The sequence below is a fragment of the Xiphias gladius genome, chromosome 8 (assembly GCF_016859285.1).
Source record: "Xiphias gladius isolate SHS-SW01 ecotype Sanya breed wild chromosome 8, ASM1685928v1, whole genome shotgun sequence".
Lineage (NCBI taxonomy): Eukaryota > Metazoa > Chordata > Actinopteri > Istiophoriformes > Xiphiidae > Xiphias > Xiphias gladius.
Genome location: NC_053407.1, coordinates 24,013,331 through 24,030,337, shown reverse-complemented (window position 1 = coordinate 24,030,337; position 17,007 = coordinate 24,013,331).

Genomic DNA, 17,007 nt, shown 5'->3' with positions numbered 1-17,007 from the left:
CCTCAAGGATACGCAATACAAAAATGTATCCTTTAACAACAAAACTCGGATGGGTCGGACTGTTGACAGCGTGTTTTAATCTGTCCAGTAGTTTTCATTTAGACACAGGAATTTTCCCAGCCATAGCCCACACTGCTATCACATCTTTAGCGAAATTGCTTTCTGATAGCTAGCTGGCAAAATATAGTCCACTCTTTTACAACTTCAGCTATACACATATGCTCCAATTACTACTCATCACAAGATAAAAGTGTTACCTAAACTCCATTGTAATTAGGAATTTACAAGATTCCATGTTTAGTTTGTAGTTCCAATTCAGTCTGATTATATTTAGCCTATGGTTTGGCGCATTCAGCTAGAGCAATAGTAACTCCTGTTTGACAAGTGAGGGTCGGCTTACAAACACTAGTGCAGTGTAAATTCTTAACACAGACGACTGCTGTCAAATGTCTGTTGTAACTTGCGTTGCACTAAATTCTCAGCAGATTTTAAGTAGTTTAAAGGGAGAGTGGACCGAAATGTCTTTCTAAGAGTCACTTTGCTTCAAAGCACCTGTCAACAGGCGGAGGTGAGCGGGTCACCCGACGATTTTTGTTGCAGCAGCGCTGGGCCTGAGGTGAGGTAGAATTTCAGTCCTCTAACCGCGCTCAGCAGGTGCGAGCCCAAATGGATGACCAGACAAAATGGCGTAGGAGCAAAGAAAGGAGGCTATCATGGGGTTACCGACCTTATGACCTTTGCCGTACGGTTCCAAACAGAGTCCTTTGAGAGTAGCCTGTATTTGAAGGCAACAATGCATCTGTGATGGAAAAACATCAGGGGGTAGTGGGAAGCCACGGGCAAATTCACAAACACCGGTGCAAAGTTTGGAGGTTGGTTGAGTACCCTTTTTGTTTGCTGCTGCTGGAAGCTGCTCTTTGCCGTCCAAAATGGTCTCAAACTTAAATCTGTTGTTGCAGTACGGCACCGCCAATTGAGTTTCTACGACTTGCTTTGATGCACTGTAATAAAGAGACGTTGTTCCCTCACATTTATTCACTCGGACAAATGACGACCAGTATGTGGCAAAGAAGTTACGGATCAATATGTATTGACTCCGCTTATTAAAAACAAGGCCAAAACCGACAAAGGCTACAGCAGACGGGACAGGGAAAAATAACTTAAAGAGCAACTTAACGCCATGTCTTGGCCTGAACATGCCCCCATTCACAAATTCAAAAAATGAATTCAAACCCTGACACACACCCTCACCTGGCCACACCAGAAGCAAAATTCATGTGTGCGTCTTCTTTAAATATGTGGTTCCAAAGGCAGTTTGCCATTGGTCAGAACTGTGAATTTGCCTGTCAAAGATCCCTGAGCACGGATTTACTTCATCCCTGTTAGCAAATCCTCTTATTGCGGCAATTCATTTGCAATGAAGCGAAGTTTTGTTTTAATGCATCAAGGAAAACCATTTGCTGTCAGGCCCCACCGGCAGCATTATAACCTGCCAACATAAAAGATCGAATCTGGCCTGGACGGCTCCAGGGTCGGCACCGTGGACGGAGGTCATGATAATTCTGTGGCCGCAGTGTTTGTAACCACTGAGATCAACAGACGGTTTCCAACTTTGATGTATAATTCCTCAACGGTCCAAGTGAATTTACATTACCGACAACACCACAAATACCACCGTTTCATATACAAACAGTTTACATGAGTTTGCAGAAATGTCCAATATCAGCAGCTGACAGGAAATGCGGACCCCAGCTGTTTCCTAGTGATGCCTTTCCAATGAAAAGGTCTATACACAAATTATATATGTGCTAATAAAAGCTGTTTGAAGCTTAATTTATTCAAATTTCGGGGAAAAAAAATGTACATTTGCAGTATAATTCATTCCCTCTGTCAACTGTTTCTGAAAATAATCCCAGGCAGCAGGCAGGCAGAATGCTGCCTGAGGAAGAGCACTGAGCTCAAAACGCCTTTCACACTGTATCTGCACGTTAGATTACTGCTACCCTTCTGTTCATCTACCGCTCTGTATGCACTTCCATTTATTTATGTACATCTAACTCATCAATAACCTTTCAAACTCAGTTACTCTCAAGTAACGGAACTTCCACCTTTTACTTTAGATGAAATGCTGGCCCATTGTTTATTAAGTGGATACTCAAATATTAACTCATCAAAATGAACATTATGGGTGTATTGTGCATGGGTGCACTTACATGGTTGTGTGTGTGTGTGTGTGTGTGTGCGTTGCAGCTTTAGAGAGATTCATTAACTGAACTCAATTATCATTAACCTCAGAATAGGTTTGCTTATCAAAAGAGCTGTGTCTATGAGCTTTTCCATACATGTGTATTGTATCCACATGCAGTGATATGGAGCAACTCAACTAAAAGAATATCTAATGAGATAATCGGGTTGCCTTTCTCTCTGTATTTGATGCCAAGTCATGCATACACTCTGCGCTGGAGGAAAGGCTTTCCAGCACAGCACTAAAGAAAATGTATGTGTCAGTTTTTCTCCATTTGCTCCAGCCTCTCTCTCTCTCTCTGTTTTTCGCTCTCTCTTGCCGTCATTTTTAATTATGCTGTTTAAATGGAAATTCCTTATAGATAAAAACAAAGACTGCCCGGTCCCTCGGTCACTGTAAGAAATATGGACACTTAACAGAATGCTGATGCAATTGTAGTATTCGTAATACCTGTCATTGTGCTGGAGAGAGTTCAGTCCTCCGTCTCATTGTCGCCGTGTTTTGTGTCACACCAGATGGAAAGCAAGACTACCCCTTGATTCGACCATAGAGAAAGGCTGTTCCATTTTGTTTTAATTCACCGAAGCTGTAAACATGCCTCTATAGCACGCTGTCCACTGCTAAAACCAATTTTTTTTTTTTTTTTTTTTCCAAATTCCAAATTGCAGAACGTGCACACAAAGCTGAAAGGGGACAGAAAGCTGGGTTAGTATCCTAAAAACTAACTAACAATACTGATTGTTGAGTGAATTTGATCAAAATTGGATCACTGCAGTTTACTTTTTCAGTGCTGAAAACCAAAGCTCTCAACAGTAATAGTTTTTAGCTCAGCTTTCATTCCCCATATACCCAAACAATACACTCTAACTTATCTTAGAAAACTTTTTGTGAAGTGAAAGAAAAAGGGAATATGACAGGGCTTGCCACCTTGAAAGTTTTAACCATTATGAGAAGAAGAAGAAAGCGGAGAAATTTGAATGTTGTGAAGGAAAAAGAACAATCTGATTTTAATCGGAATGCTGGAGTCATATTTTAATGTCAGGTCCAAAGGTAATCCGGATAAATCACATCCAGACACAAGCCAGATAAGAGATGCATGTTAATGCCGGGTATAAAGGGAGACAGTCTGGTCTCCCTGACAACCACACTGGATGGTCTATTGGGATCAAGCGTGTGAGACGCTGAACACCTGAATTTGCTTGATGAATAAGCCGTCCTGGGCACTGGAAATTTTGTCTGGAAGTCAATAACCTTCAGCAGATATCACTCCCATTCAGTTATATCCCGGCCTGACATTCAGACGCAGCCTGTTGCTACGGGAATCTCATTACCACAGTTTGATTATGTCGCTTTCGACATGTTATTGGATGTCAGTGTGTAATGTTTTCTCACATTGTCTGGTGCAGCTGAGCTCCGTCATATTTTTAGTGTAAAACCCGAAGGCTAAATTATGCCAGACACAAAACTCTTGTTCTGCCATCCGATTAGTTTTCGGAATATGAGATTAGATTAAATCATTAAAGAGTCAAAAACGACAAAAACGCATTTTAAAATTGGATTTTTAAAATCTACTGGTATCTAACCATACGGATAGTTTTGGTTTCATTAGCCCAGATTTTGATACATTAATCTCTGAGATTTCTGTCTCCATCCAAATACAGTGGAGAGGGATTGAATTTTGTTTGTGTTGCTCACAGCATTGAAAGATTAAATTTGAAAATGCAACATCTCTTACCACAAGGGCCTTCACGCTGGAAAATCCATAGACCTCATTGTCATCAATTTTCACTGCAACTGCTTTCTACCAAAAAAAAATAGTGCCTGGACTACTGCCAGTCCAGTAAAAGGGACACTTATTCTGAAAAGAGACGCTACTGAAATTCCATTTAGCTCCGTTGCATCGGGGTCAGAAACCTCAGAGACCCCCATCCATCCATGCATCTAAGCAAGGTATCCCGGGCGTCCTTCTCCCCAGTCGTTCCTAGGCTGGCCGAGGTGGAATATGTAATCCCATCGTGTGTTCTGGGCCTCTGTCCGGTTTCACCTGCCCAGAAAACCTGTAACGGGACACATCATGATCAGACGCCCGAACCACGCCAACTGTCTCCTTTCAACACAAAAGAGCAAAGGTTCTACTTTGAGCTCCCCCCAGATTTCTTCGATCCGCCTCACTCTATCAAGAAGGATCAACCCAGCCAACCTGCGAAGTAAATTCATTTTGTCAACTGGCTCAGCTCCTTCTGCTCACAACCTTTTTTGAGACACCTGATTCGGAGGTCCAAGGTCAGGTACCGGTACCCAGCCTCAGAGACCGATACCTCAAATTGGACAACTAAAACCATAATCATCAGCATGGCTAGATACCAACAAGTCCTCCAAATGAAAGTACTTTGTTAGTGGCCACCCTCCAGAACAACGTACATATGCATTTTCTGATCTGACGCCACTATCGACAAGACGATGTTGTTTGTTTGTGCCTTCAAAAATTAATATGAAACACAGCTCAAACATAAAACCGTTTTGATGATCTGTCAACACTGTGGTTAAGGTTTGGTGAGGTTTAGACAGAAAAAGACTTGGTTATGGTTTGGGAAAGATCATGCGCCGGCTTAAAATAGGTACTTGGATAACGTTAGAAAAAAAAGAAATCAACACTGACCGTTGGTTTGCAAGATGGAATGAACAGCGGTCTCCCACAGCAAAGTCCCACATTTTATTGACCCATCGACCTCCTCAAGAGCTCCTTCCTCTGTGGACTTTGCGGCTGTACTTCCTCCTTTACTCACGAAAGTCAAGAGTCATAATTACTCAGACCACAAGAGGGCTGTCTCACTTCGGCACCGAAAAATGAAACAAATGAATCTGTCGCTTTTTCTTGGGAGGACATTCTCCCAGATGCCCCTGCAAGTAAGTGGGAAAAAATGTTTAATTTAGTAGTACTGACTCTGTAAGATATGATTTAAACATGATTGAGTAGTTAATTTGAGAAAAACCCGGTTAATTACAAGTCATATTAACAACATTCTTGATGATGAAACACCTAGAAAGTTTTATTACATTTCTAAGTAATCCATTTTTAATGACTCTGGCGTCTTGCTGTGTTACATTTCAGACTTTGATAGGCCATTACATGCAAATAATTTTTCTGACTTACTACTTACTTCTGTTACATTTTTACTTACTTTCTGTTTACATTATTTTACATTATTGTTATCCCATATTGTACAGTACCTCACCATTTTGTCGGCCTAAGGGCCTTCACCACTTAAGAGGCACACTTCGCTGATGGGTGGTGTTGGTGTGGCTCCTCCAGGTCCATCTTTACTCATTAGCGGGGCTACGTCAACAAACAATGTGACACTGGCCAGTACCAGGGGCAATCCATTATTAATGTCCTCATGGATGAGTGTTATGTATATAGTGGTGGGGGAGAGGGAGAAGCTGATGTAATACTCTATTAAACATAAATAAAAGGGCCTCGGGCAGAAATGATAACAACAAGGCAAGGCAGGCTGGGGAAGGGTCTGTGTTCGGTGCTCCTCTCATCTGCATATGAGCCGCAGATCTCCTCTTATCATCTTGTGTGGAAAACATGCTGTTGCCGTTGGACATGCCAAGGGATGAGGTGTAACATTAACGCACGAGGAGGCCAATCTCAAGTCCCACACGCTCATGCTGGGAGAGAGGACTCGGAGGTGATTTGATTGCTACATGACGAGCATTAAACAACACAAAGGCCCAGAGCTTTCTTCGAATTCTTTGAATGTATATGAACTTGAATTGGAATTGACTGAAAAGTAGTAATTACTTCTCTTCTGTACAGTACATTTTTAAAATAAGTATCCCTTATCTTCCAATATACTGTTCATAGCATATTGTGTACCTTGTAAATCCATTGTAAGTGTTTTATAAATGAGACTGAACTGGGGCCTTATAAAGAACTTAAGCAATAAATGAGGGGTAAAACAGCTGAAAAAAATGATTACTTTTTAGGGTAAGTTTCCCACTGCTAAATACTGTGTGTATAATGTTGAAGGTAACAACTGAATGAGTGTCATAGCAGTTTCAGTAAACTGGCCAAATCCCTGAACGATAGCGCAAGACAAAGCAAAGTATTTCGAAGGATTTAAAACAGGATGGGATATTGTGTTTACTCTCTACAGTTTGAAGGTTGAGTGAAGGTGGGGGTATGTTTGAAACAAAATAGCACGTAGTCATCTGTCATCTAACCACATCGGGAGGCAAAACTATTAATAGCTGTTCCAAATGGCCACACTCAAAGGCAGGGCTAAAAGCCTGCCATCACAGAGAGGAGCAAGATGCAATAATTGCACAAATGGGGATACTGTAACGGTGTACACTTTCAGACAATCTCTCCTCGAAGGCATTCAGGGTGTTGCACTTACAGGAAAAATGAAAAAGAGAGAGCGGGAGAGAGAACTTCCACCGACTCTCTCACGTTTGTATACCTGGCCAATCGCTGCCTGGGTGTGGGCGTAGTTGTCAGACTGTCAGTTTCAGACAGGTGGGAGGCAGCCCCACCCAAATCTGACTTTGGAAAAGGTGCTGGCGGGGGTTGGGGTTTCAGACGTCATTAGACCATCCGACGGGCACTTTGTTTGAAGCCCACAGACACCTTTAGGTTTAGAGAAAGAATGAAATTACAATATTTTACAACAGGAAAACAACAGGATTTAATCAAATAGCAACATTCATATGTGTTTGTTTGTTTCTATTCTTTAAAACAGCACTTGAAGACATTTAATGTAATAAATACAATATATTATATCATATATAATACTCTTATTCATTGTGTGCTTCCATCCTCTTCGAACTGCTACTATTGAAGCCGCATCCAAATTCAGGCGAAAATTCAGATGAGCATCATTTCTTTTTGTTGATATATAATTTTAATGCACTTTTAATCCACTGTGAATTTCATTTCTCCTTTGGAAGTGCCAGTATTCATTTTCAGATGGACCTGGTGCCAATCCACTCCACACACAGCAGAGTTTCAGATTGCCATTTGGTTCAAAGTGGTTAGAGCAGATGATGACGGTTGGGTGCATTACACCGTGGGATGACTTTGGAAAAGAATGACAAAAAGTGAAAAGGCAACAGCCGACTGTAATAGGTGTAATATGTGTCCTCTGAAATGTTACACTCTGAAACAATCACTTGGTTTGTGGCCTGTAATTGCAGAACCTGTTAATGGTCAAGCGGTGGCATTTTGAAACTGCCCGAAAACCCCTTAAAATCTCCAAAGTTTCAACGAATTCCAGTCGGTGAGGTTTAAGATACATGCATCTGATGAATGAAGGAAGAAAGAAGATTAAGAAGAACAATTTCACAAATACCCCGCACCTCGACAACGAATGTTGGATTGGACCCAAACACACAATGCACAGAAGAGAGATCAGTTGGAATGAACAACAAATACAGAGCGAGATTTTGCCCATTAGACTCCACTGACATGAAGCATCCTCCTACAGTAAGAAGAAGGCCCACGAAGGCAGGAGGCAGAACAGGATCCGCCACAGTAGAGATGCTAGCGGTGCAGAAAAGCCTACAGGTCGACGATGGAAACTCCACGGTCAGATCTCTCTAGGACTACAGGCCAACAGTTTATTGAAAAACATACTCAAAGAGTCACTCAAAGACATTTTAAGCTATTGTCCGACGGTCACAGGAAACACAGTGTCACTGAGGTTAGCGCTGACTGCGATAGTTCATCAAAGGACCACGGTCATTTGCAACATTTTTGTTTTTAACATGATTCATTTTTGGAAGAAAGTAACACAGCAAGAAGGAGCAGCCACAGGGAGCTGTTAGTTGAAGAGCTGCAGGCAACAGGCTGCACACCTCCAGCTTCTCAGCAAAGTAACCAACTCCTGTTACCGGTACTGCGCTCTGCCTTTGTGTGGAAAACTACTCATGCTGTGCGCTGCAAGAAATCTCATCATGTTATAATTATATGGGCTCACTTTCGTATTTAAACGGCATGAGTTTGTTTTGTTGTTCTGTAAAAAGACGCACCTGTTGCTTCTCTGTAGTATTTATGACAAAGTAGGCGCTCCGTTTCTTTTCTGCTTTATTAAACTGCAGTTGCTGTTGCCACGGTAACCGCAGGTGTCGCCAAGACCGTGTTTAATTTTGGGGTCCTCCGTACTCACGCTCGCTATCTTGAGTGCATAAGTGAGTTCACCCTGGCGCCGTGCACTGTGAGTACCCGGACGGTACGCTCACGCAAAGGTGAGTGCGAAGCGCTGGACACTTCTTCCCCCCTCAGTGTTCGCCCTCCTCCTCAACTGTTCGCTGACTTGTGAAGGTTGCCATTGAGGTGCTGCTTTGACGCCGGGGAATTGTGGAAAAGCAGAGAGGAAGGGGAAATTAACCAACGAAGATATATGAAATATGACATATTCGAAACTCGCCCGTGGAGGAGTAAAGGTGAAATGCGAGAGGTTGTCAAGCATTTATTAACCTGAGACGATCCGCAGGAAAGACAAAAATGTCACCTGATGTGCAGAGTTAAGTGCTCAAGCTTTATTTTTCACTGATTGATCCACAGAAGGGTACACTGACGTGGAAAGTACAGTAAGTAACGAAGGCTGTCAAGTATGCACCAATGGCGTGTAAGTGGTAACCCACGTGGTGTGATGCTGACATTTCTGGTACATTCTTTATTTTCAGTTGATTTGAGTCTCGGTTCCCTCCGTCAGCCAGAGCCCCTCGGTCTTTTCACCTCCTGTCTCTCTGTTGTCTCCATTTCGGAGACAAGGAACACGTGTGAGGAGGAAAGGCCGCATGCTTTCCTGAAAAAAAATAAATTATAAAGCCAGAACACCTAGATTAACGGCAGTGTCATCCCCGCAAGGTCGGGTTTTGATGTTAGTTTGTAATCTTCTGAACTGACTGTCACAGCCCTTTGCCACAGAGTGTACAAATAATACATTTAGAGAATGAGACGGGGCTGCGTCTACAGGGGCGGCGGACATGAGTGATATTAATGGAAACCATTAAAGAAATCTTACATGAAAACACGACCTTTGGATGGGCAGTTGTAACTGGCACCGAGCGGGCCGGGTGTCACTTCTCAGCCGGGCACTAGCGGTTTTGTCTGCTGGGGAGAGAGGGGGTGAATGAGCACAACAAATTCTTATGCCACATTAAATGTCGCCGCTCAGCTTTGCCAGGGTGACCTCTGTGGCCAATTATAGGGGAGGATAATGCTTTGGCTGACATATCTATTTGAATGGATGAGATGTTTTTCTCATTCGCTGACACAGGAGATCACACGCCTATTATCATCACAATGGCCATATACACAAGCTTATGTAAATGCCTCCTCACACAGTAGTGACTGTCAGGCCCGCTGCATATTAGCTTTATGTTTGGAAGAATGGCAAGTGTGGAGAGAATAGGAGGGATAAATTCAGGGTTGCGTGGATATCACTGCCTGAGCTGTGAAGGCCACGCACCCGAAGATAACAAAGCCTTTTTTCCGGTGATGTTTAATAATATTTAATTAGTTCATCTGAACTGCTTTTGAGGCTGCATGGAGGTGCTACGGGCATCGTAGCTCTGAGCGAATCTGACAACGGAGACATCGTTAGATTTGACGCCTGTGACCAGAGCATCAAGAGGACTACACTCAGACTCAGACTCCGAACTGATGGCGATATACTGTAGCGTTAATGTAATCAACTTCACCTTCAGATCAATTCCTAAAGTCCTAAAGGCTGAATCTGAACATAATGTCACACGAGAAGCGACAGGCTCCCCGGCTGTCCCCCAGACTCGCCCCTCCACTTTCACCAGACTCAGAGTACCTTGTGGACTAAAGTAGGGCAAGCACATAGGCTTGAGGCACAAAAAGAAATGGAAAACAGCAGCCTGGCCGCATATCAGACCGGGCAAATAATACAGCCGGTCTAACTGGCTCCCGCGGGAAACGACCCTTAATTAGGTCCCTTCATTCTCATCCGTACCAGCACCTGGAGAAGAGGCAGGGAAGAAAAGGCTCCTGTGAGGTTTCGGAGACGCTGGCAGAGATTTTATCTGTCGGGCCACTCCGTGACTCCTTTTGTGTCGGCTGGCGATATCTTCTGCTGCCCGCCTAATTGTATCTCTGGATGAAGTGGACTTCCTCATCAGGACCCAATTAGCTGCATGCGTGGCAAAGGACCAGAATAGTCGGGAATTTACGGGACGTGTGTGCACGAGCTCAAGCCTGGGCGGATGTGTGCGTGACTCAGAATTTTGTGTGTGTCAGCACGACTGTGGGGTTGTGTTCTGTATGTTTGTATTGAGGCTGTGAGCTGCTGTCAGTAGTCATCCCGTCTGGGGGAAAAAGTCAACTGATTTGCCTCCTACTCTGCTCTGTTTGATCCCACTGCTTGCTCAGCCGTCAGCTTGTTTGGTAACCTTTGACATGCAGATGATGGGGCCATATTGACGAGCGTGCACGCATGACAGGTGTTAACACAGTTTGAATGTAAACATTACACCCACACACATGCTCGAAAAAAACTGCTGTATATCCGTGTAATTATTTAGAGAAGCGTACCGTGCTCGTTTGTGTATTATTTTCGCTTTGTTTATGGCGATAAGCTGGGGCTGTCCCTGCATCGTCGGAGAGCAGAACAGAGCGTCTTTGTTTTCCAGTTCGACCAAACACTCCTCTCCAGGCCTTCACCTTGATTAGGGCACAATCCAAGAGAGAGGGAGAGGGAGGTGGGGGGGCTGCAGAGGGCTGTCAAAAGACCGACTGATATGCTTGTTCATACACACTGAGGCATGTGTCTGTCTCTCTCTTCCTGCATGCCCCTAAAGAACCCTCGGTATCCAAAGTGCACGAGTCCGGTCTTATTTGCCACCTTTCATTCTGTCAAGTGGCACCCCCTCTTTTTTAATGACCCTCACACTGCGCCTCCACTTCTTTTGAAAAGTTCAATCCGGTTCCCCTCGCGCACTGTCAGCTAGTCTCTGGCTGCGATAATTGAAGCTCCTCATCTTTGGAGGTGGGCTAATTTGCTGTCTTTGTACTGTTTTGTTCTCTTCCCCTTTCAGGGCATTATTCGCTCCACCTGCCATACTTCAGGCCTCCTTGATGTTCCACAGCCCTCGCTGCCCTTCATCTGGACAGCACTCACAGTGACAGTCATCACTGTCACCTACTGCCCTCTGCTGGCCCCGGCGGGCACCGCATCGGTTTGCAACACAATGCCAGGGAGATTAAATGTAATGGTTGATTTAGCAGTAATAGTTTGGCTTTCACGTAGTTGTAGTCTTTAATGCCACCATCCCGTGAGTTTGTCGGCGTACTTCTTGACTGACTACGATGTAAATGACAAAAAAGCAATAATTTGGCAGACGATTCTCAAGGGGCCCATTGGCTTGCGATGTACCAGGTGTCCAGGTGTGGCTTAACATCCTGGATTGGCACATTCGTCTCCATATTGTCATGCTCAGCAGCTCTGTGAGCTGTGGTGGATGAGCAGGCGTACCAGCTTAGTACAAGTTTACTTTTTCACCCCCAAAAAAGTCTCTGTGGGGAGGAAGAAGAGGCAAGACTTGTGTCCCCTTGAGATCTAACTTCAGAATAGCATGCAGTTACAAAAACAATCCACTCATTTGAATACTACATTGTGCAGATGGTTCACTCCATGTTTGACAGACCAAGTCCACTGCAATAGTTTCTGTGGTGTGTTTCACCATTTTGAGAATGACTGGCTTAAAATAGCTTCTACCATTTTGGATTTGGCTACCGTCAGTGAAGGGGAGGATGTGCTGCAGCTGGCAAAAAGGTTTCTGACAGTGACTATTGAGTCTCCCCGGATATGTGTGTGCACACATACACACTTGTGCTCAAAGACAGCGCACATACAGACACACTTATCCTCACAAGTTGGCAGGCCTTCCGACAGAGCTGGCCAGGGGAATGACGGCCAGAGAATGACTTTGCTTCTCTGTGTCAGCAGCGGCCCCCCAGCACAGAGGTTGGGGATGGAGGAGGGACGGCTACTATCCTTTGCTTGAGTGCTATTAATAAGAACAGGAAGCCCAGATAAAGGGCTCTCTTTCACGCTGTACCCGTAGCCATAATAAGGCCTGGCATCTGATGGATTACCCGGACTCATTTTGCAAAGGCTGCCTCATTTTTCCATTCGGCCTCGGCTACCCTCCGCTCTCCCAGTCCATTGAACAAAGACCGGTCTTTTTAGTGCCTTAATGCTTTCATTGTACAGCCATCACGCGTCTGGACTTTTTATCTCCCGCTCGTTAATCGTTCGGTGATAAGTCTGACGTGATTTCCTTGGAGCTACAGAAGAAACTGCGAGAGCGCGCGGTGATGACACTGGACCTAACGGCCCCGTTTAGTCGAAATCATAATGACTGGCTATACGTTGCCGGCAGAGGTCACGTAAAGCAACTGCTCTAAATTGGGAGCTGTTTTAAATAGCTGTCATTCACAAACGGGGTGACAGAACTGGAGCCCTGAGGCCTTCATTCAGCACAGAGGATTATCAACCACTATAGAGCGTCCTGATGTCGCCTCCGTGCTAGCTACTGTTGCACTAGCCTCAGTGACTTAATCTGTTCTCTCACGCGGCGATTGCTTTTATCAGCCTTTATGGAAAAAGGAAACATGTTCCTGGGGTTCAGTATCCTTATTCTAAGATAAAGGTGCAGCTACTGTGGCATTTATTATCAGAGGCTGAAACCCTCATGATTTAAGGTTAGAGACAATTAATTTATTAGTGTACGAATAAACTGCTGCTCACAGGAGAATGTACTATCCATCGCCCATGGACTAGCGTCATTGTAGAGCTGGCTTGATAATAGATATCTCCTTTTTTACCCTCTTTATCCAGCCAAGTAAGGCTCTGTTCCAAAGCTGGAGAAGTCGCTCAAGTTTGGCGTTAGCTCTCTATGGCCTCCTTCCAGTCTAGTTCTTGAAGAGTTTGGTTCTTCCCTGAGCTGCACACTACGTTCACGGTGTGAAAATGATAAATTGAACCTGCAATCATTGATTGTTTTGGCCACTTGGGGGCAGATATAGCAAGCTTGTTTTGCAAACATTTGCTTGTTTACACCTGCAGCAGTTATGGAGAAAACATTATCATTCATTTGGAGTAATATTTCTTGGCACCTGGCAAATTTAAGTCCAATATTCATTCTTCTTATAGCCCTGCTTTTGGTCTCTACCCACTGGGCAGATAGTGTACAGTGGGTTTATCTGAGTTTTTTTTTTTTTTTTTTTTGAAAAACAGCACTATGAGAACAGATTTGGGTGATAATTCTCTGTAGGTTTCTCACTACAAGCAATCCTTATTTGCATTGTCCCTTTGTCTTTACATTGTCATTTGATTTATTTGTTATAATAAAAATATTGATCATAACTGCTTTAAACGGGCCTGACGAATGAATTAAAGATTTCTGGCTTTGCTGTTGGTGCGAGAATACCTATACAATACATTAGGTGTTTATTGTTCTACCCAGAGAGAATATCATCGCATTAATTAAGCTTTTGCTCGACTCACTAATCTGAAGACAGATGTCTTCCAGTGTCTGCTGTGGTTTAAACAAAAATACTTTGGGGCGCATAGGAGTGGTAATGGAGTATTCCTGAGCCACACATTCAAAGGAAATAATTTTATGTGTAGCTACACGGTAGAAAAAGAGAATACTTAGAATTTGAATCATCGCCATTACTTATTTATCTAAAAAGTGGCTTCCAAAAAGAAACGTCATTTAAGATCCACTCAGTAGTAACCTCAAAGAGCCTATGTGATGCACAAAAAGCCTGTGAAGGCCTGCTCACCTCTAAAAGTCTTCTCTGATCAGCGGGACGTGAGACACCAAGGACAGACTGGCTGGGTCCATGAACTGGTATTGCAGCCACATCTGTTCTGTGAGTCTGTGTGTGAACGTGTCTTTTTCCATTTGTGCGTGTGTGTGAAAGTAAACTGGCATGAAAATAAATCATTTATTCACTTTGTATGTATTTCTGCTACTCTGCAGGCCTTCGGATCTAAAAGGAGGAGGACTGACGTCTTGTCCTAGTGACCTTTTGCTTGAGGTTACCATAAAGGGTGATGTAGATGCTGACCTTGACTCTCGTTAGGGTCTGGCAGTTTTCCATCGGATGACTATCTCGTATAAACAACTGAGGGCTGATCATGTGTGATTTCTTTTTTGCTGGAATACGATAAAGAGTGAAATCTATTTTTCTTCTGGGAGATGTATCTTTCTGACTCCTGACTCCTGCTAGGGCATTTTCTCCATATCGTACAATATATTTTTTTTAATCTTCAACTCGTCAGTGTTTTGTGTCGTATTTCATGTGTGCTGAGTGCTTGCCGGCAGTTTCCACCACAGTTTGCTACTGAAGACTCTGTGTTCTCTCCCTGGTGCTTCCTGGGCCTCAGCCAAAGCCAGAGCTCTGTAACAGGAGATAAAGCTCGCCTGTTACCCAGACAGGAGGAAATGGAGCTTGGCTCTTTGGAGAAGGCCACTCACAACTGTATTTACACCGTTTTGGAGGAGAGCACAGCCACGCTAAACTCCCGAGTACTCATCAGTGAAGTGTTGTGTCTGCAAAAAGAGAGCTGTGGTTTGTTTAGAGAGCTCTCCCTACAGGCATGAACAAAAAAGAGGGACTGCCTTTTAATTGCTGGGGTAATTTATCACCTGAATTGCTAATTAAATTGCATCTTCAACCAGCCTGCCTAACACCGTGACTGCACCAAGCCAGCATTCGAGCAATGGAGTGGAGTGGAAGACTTTGCCATAGGGTTAAAGGGGAAAAAGGGCCTGAGGAAGAGACAAAGGCAAGCCTGGTAGCGAGGTCATGGGGCTGGGTAGGGGAAAGAAAAAAAGAGATGAAAGGGGGCCTGAAACACTTGTCCTGCCACATAACGTTATTGTTCCCCCTGTTGTAATGCCACAAGTTACAGAAGTCGATTTCATGTGCACATGTAAGCTCCAATTAGTTTAGCAAGGCTGAAGAAACGCTGCACCGATGGAACGAGCTTGAAGTCACGTTCCTTCAACAGAAAAACTGTAGCCCGCTGAAACTCGCCTCGGGCCCGACATTTCTCCGTGCGTTTGTGCGTCTTGAGGGCAAACTGACTGTTCAAACAGCTTATTTTCAATCATGAGCAGCCAGCTGTCCATGAAGACATGATGGTACAAATCAGCTACAGAATATCACAAGCTTTCTTCATCGTCTCCGGGGACATCAACTTGACAAGACTCTCCCCACTGTCACTGCGTTTGTGGACCACACTAAGAGAGGAGACAGGACCCCGGACCTGCTGTATGCTAATGTTAAAGAGGCCTGGTGATTCTATCTCATACATCTTCTGGACATTCACATTTGTACCTTTTTTTTTCCACTTACTGAGTATTTATTATTATTATTACTATTTTATGGTAGTTTTTCCCTCTTTTCTAACTGCGCGTCGTGCAATTGTAACAAATTAATTTCCCTGCGGGGATCAATAAGTGCACATTTAAGTGACCACTCGTTTGTAGACATGAGTGCATGGCTCGGCTGTTGTGTGACCTGGTCGGGCAGTAAAAAAAAGATATGTCGTGCTGTCCCATGCCCATCATGTTCATCAAAGGACATGATGGACATAGAAAACTATTCCCCGAAGTCAAAGGTGTGTTCGCCTTTGCCGCAGGACAACAAATGCATATAACACCGTGAAGTGCAGATACATGTATGGCAAAAGTACACAGCTGGCAACCTCGCCGATATCCTATATCCAACATGTCCGTCGCTGTCACCCAGGGGAGAGGAATGGCTGAGGATATCCACAGGTTACAAGACACTTATTAGCACTGGCTTCTTGTTGCAGCTGTGACAATTTCCCCTTATGCGATCGCATAACAGGTTGTGTTGTGGGTCAGTGGGAAGCGCACACAAATACACACCAATGCAAAACGCATCTTAAACGTAATCGTGTCTGTGATCCGACCTGACATCCATAACTGGAATTTGTCACAGGCACAATGAGCAGCTTGTTGCTGCACCGATAAAAGATTTGTTTCTTCAAGAATGTTATGAATTTATTAAACTAAAACTGTTTCAAGGTAGTCCATTTCCAAGAGATAGTGCTTGCATAATTAAGATGAAATTCAATTATTAAAGGTTACACACTGACTGAATTTTAACAGTGGTATCATGTTTTTCTTTTGTCCAGCTCATATTTCTTTGTAAGAAATTACCAAAAAAGCATAGTGACGTGCCTTTTGTCAGTTCTTCATTTTGTCTACAGTGTGTTTAAGACAAAAAGGAACACACTACTTAGCTTTTCTCCTCTCATTTGAATTTCCAATCTTCAAATCATCTTTTTTTTTCACAGAACATGGCATTATACAATAAATGTGTTCTTCTGCAGTAACAACCCATCAGGTTTGAAGGCACAGCAAAGTCACAATTAACACGACAGCAGTAATGTTCTTGTTGTGATTAAAAGCTATAAACCTTATTTTAATTTTCTCTTTTACAGAGCAAGACTGCAACAATTACCATGAATTTTTCTGTCAAATTTACATCGTTGACGCCCTATTGGTGTTAGCATCAGACAGTCGCCACATAACGATGTGGGGTTCGTAGGTAGCCCCCGGCAGGTTAATCATGGCAATGGATCACTGAACGTCTATGCCATAATTTTTTGTCTTTCTTGTTTTAAAATGAAATTCCTGCAGTCAGGCTTCTCACACATGGCCTGTTTTTTTGGGTTTTT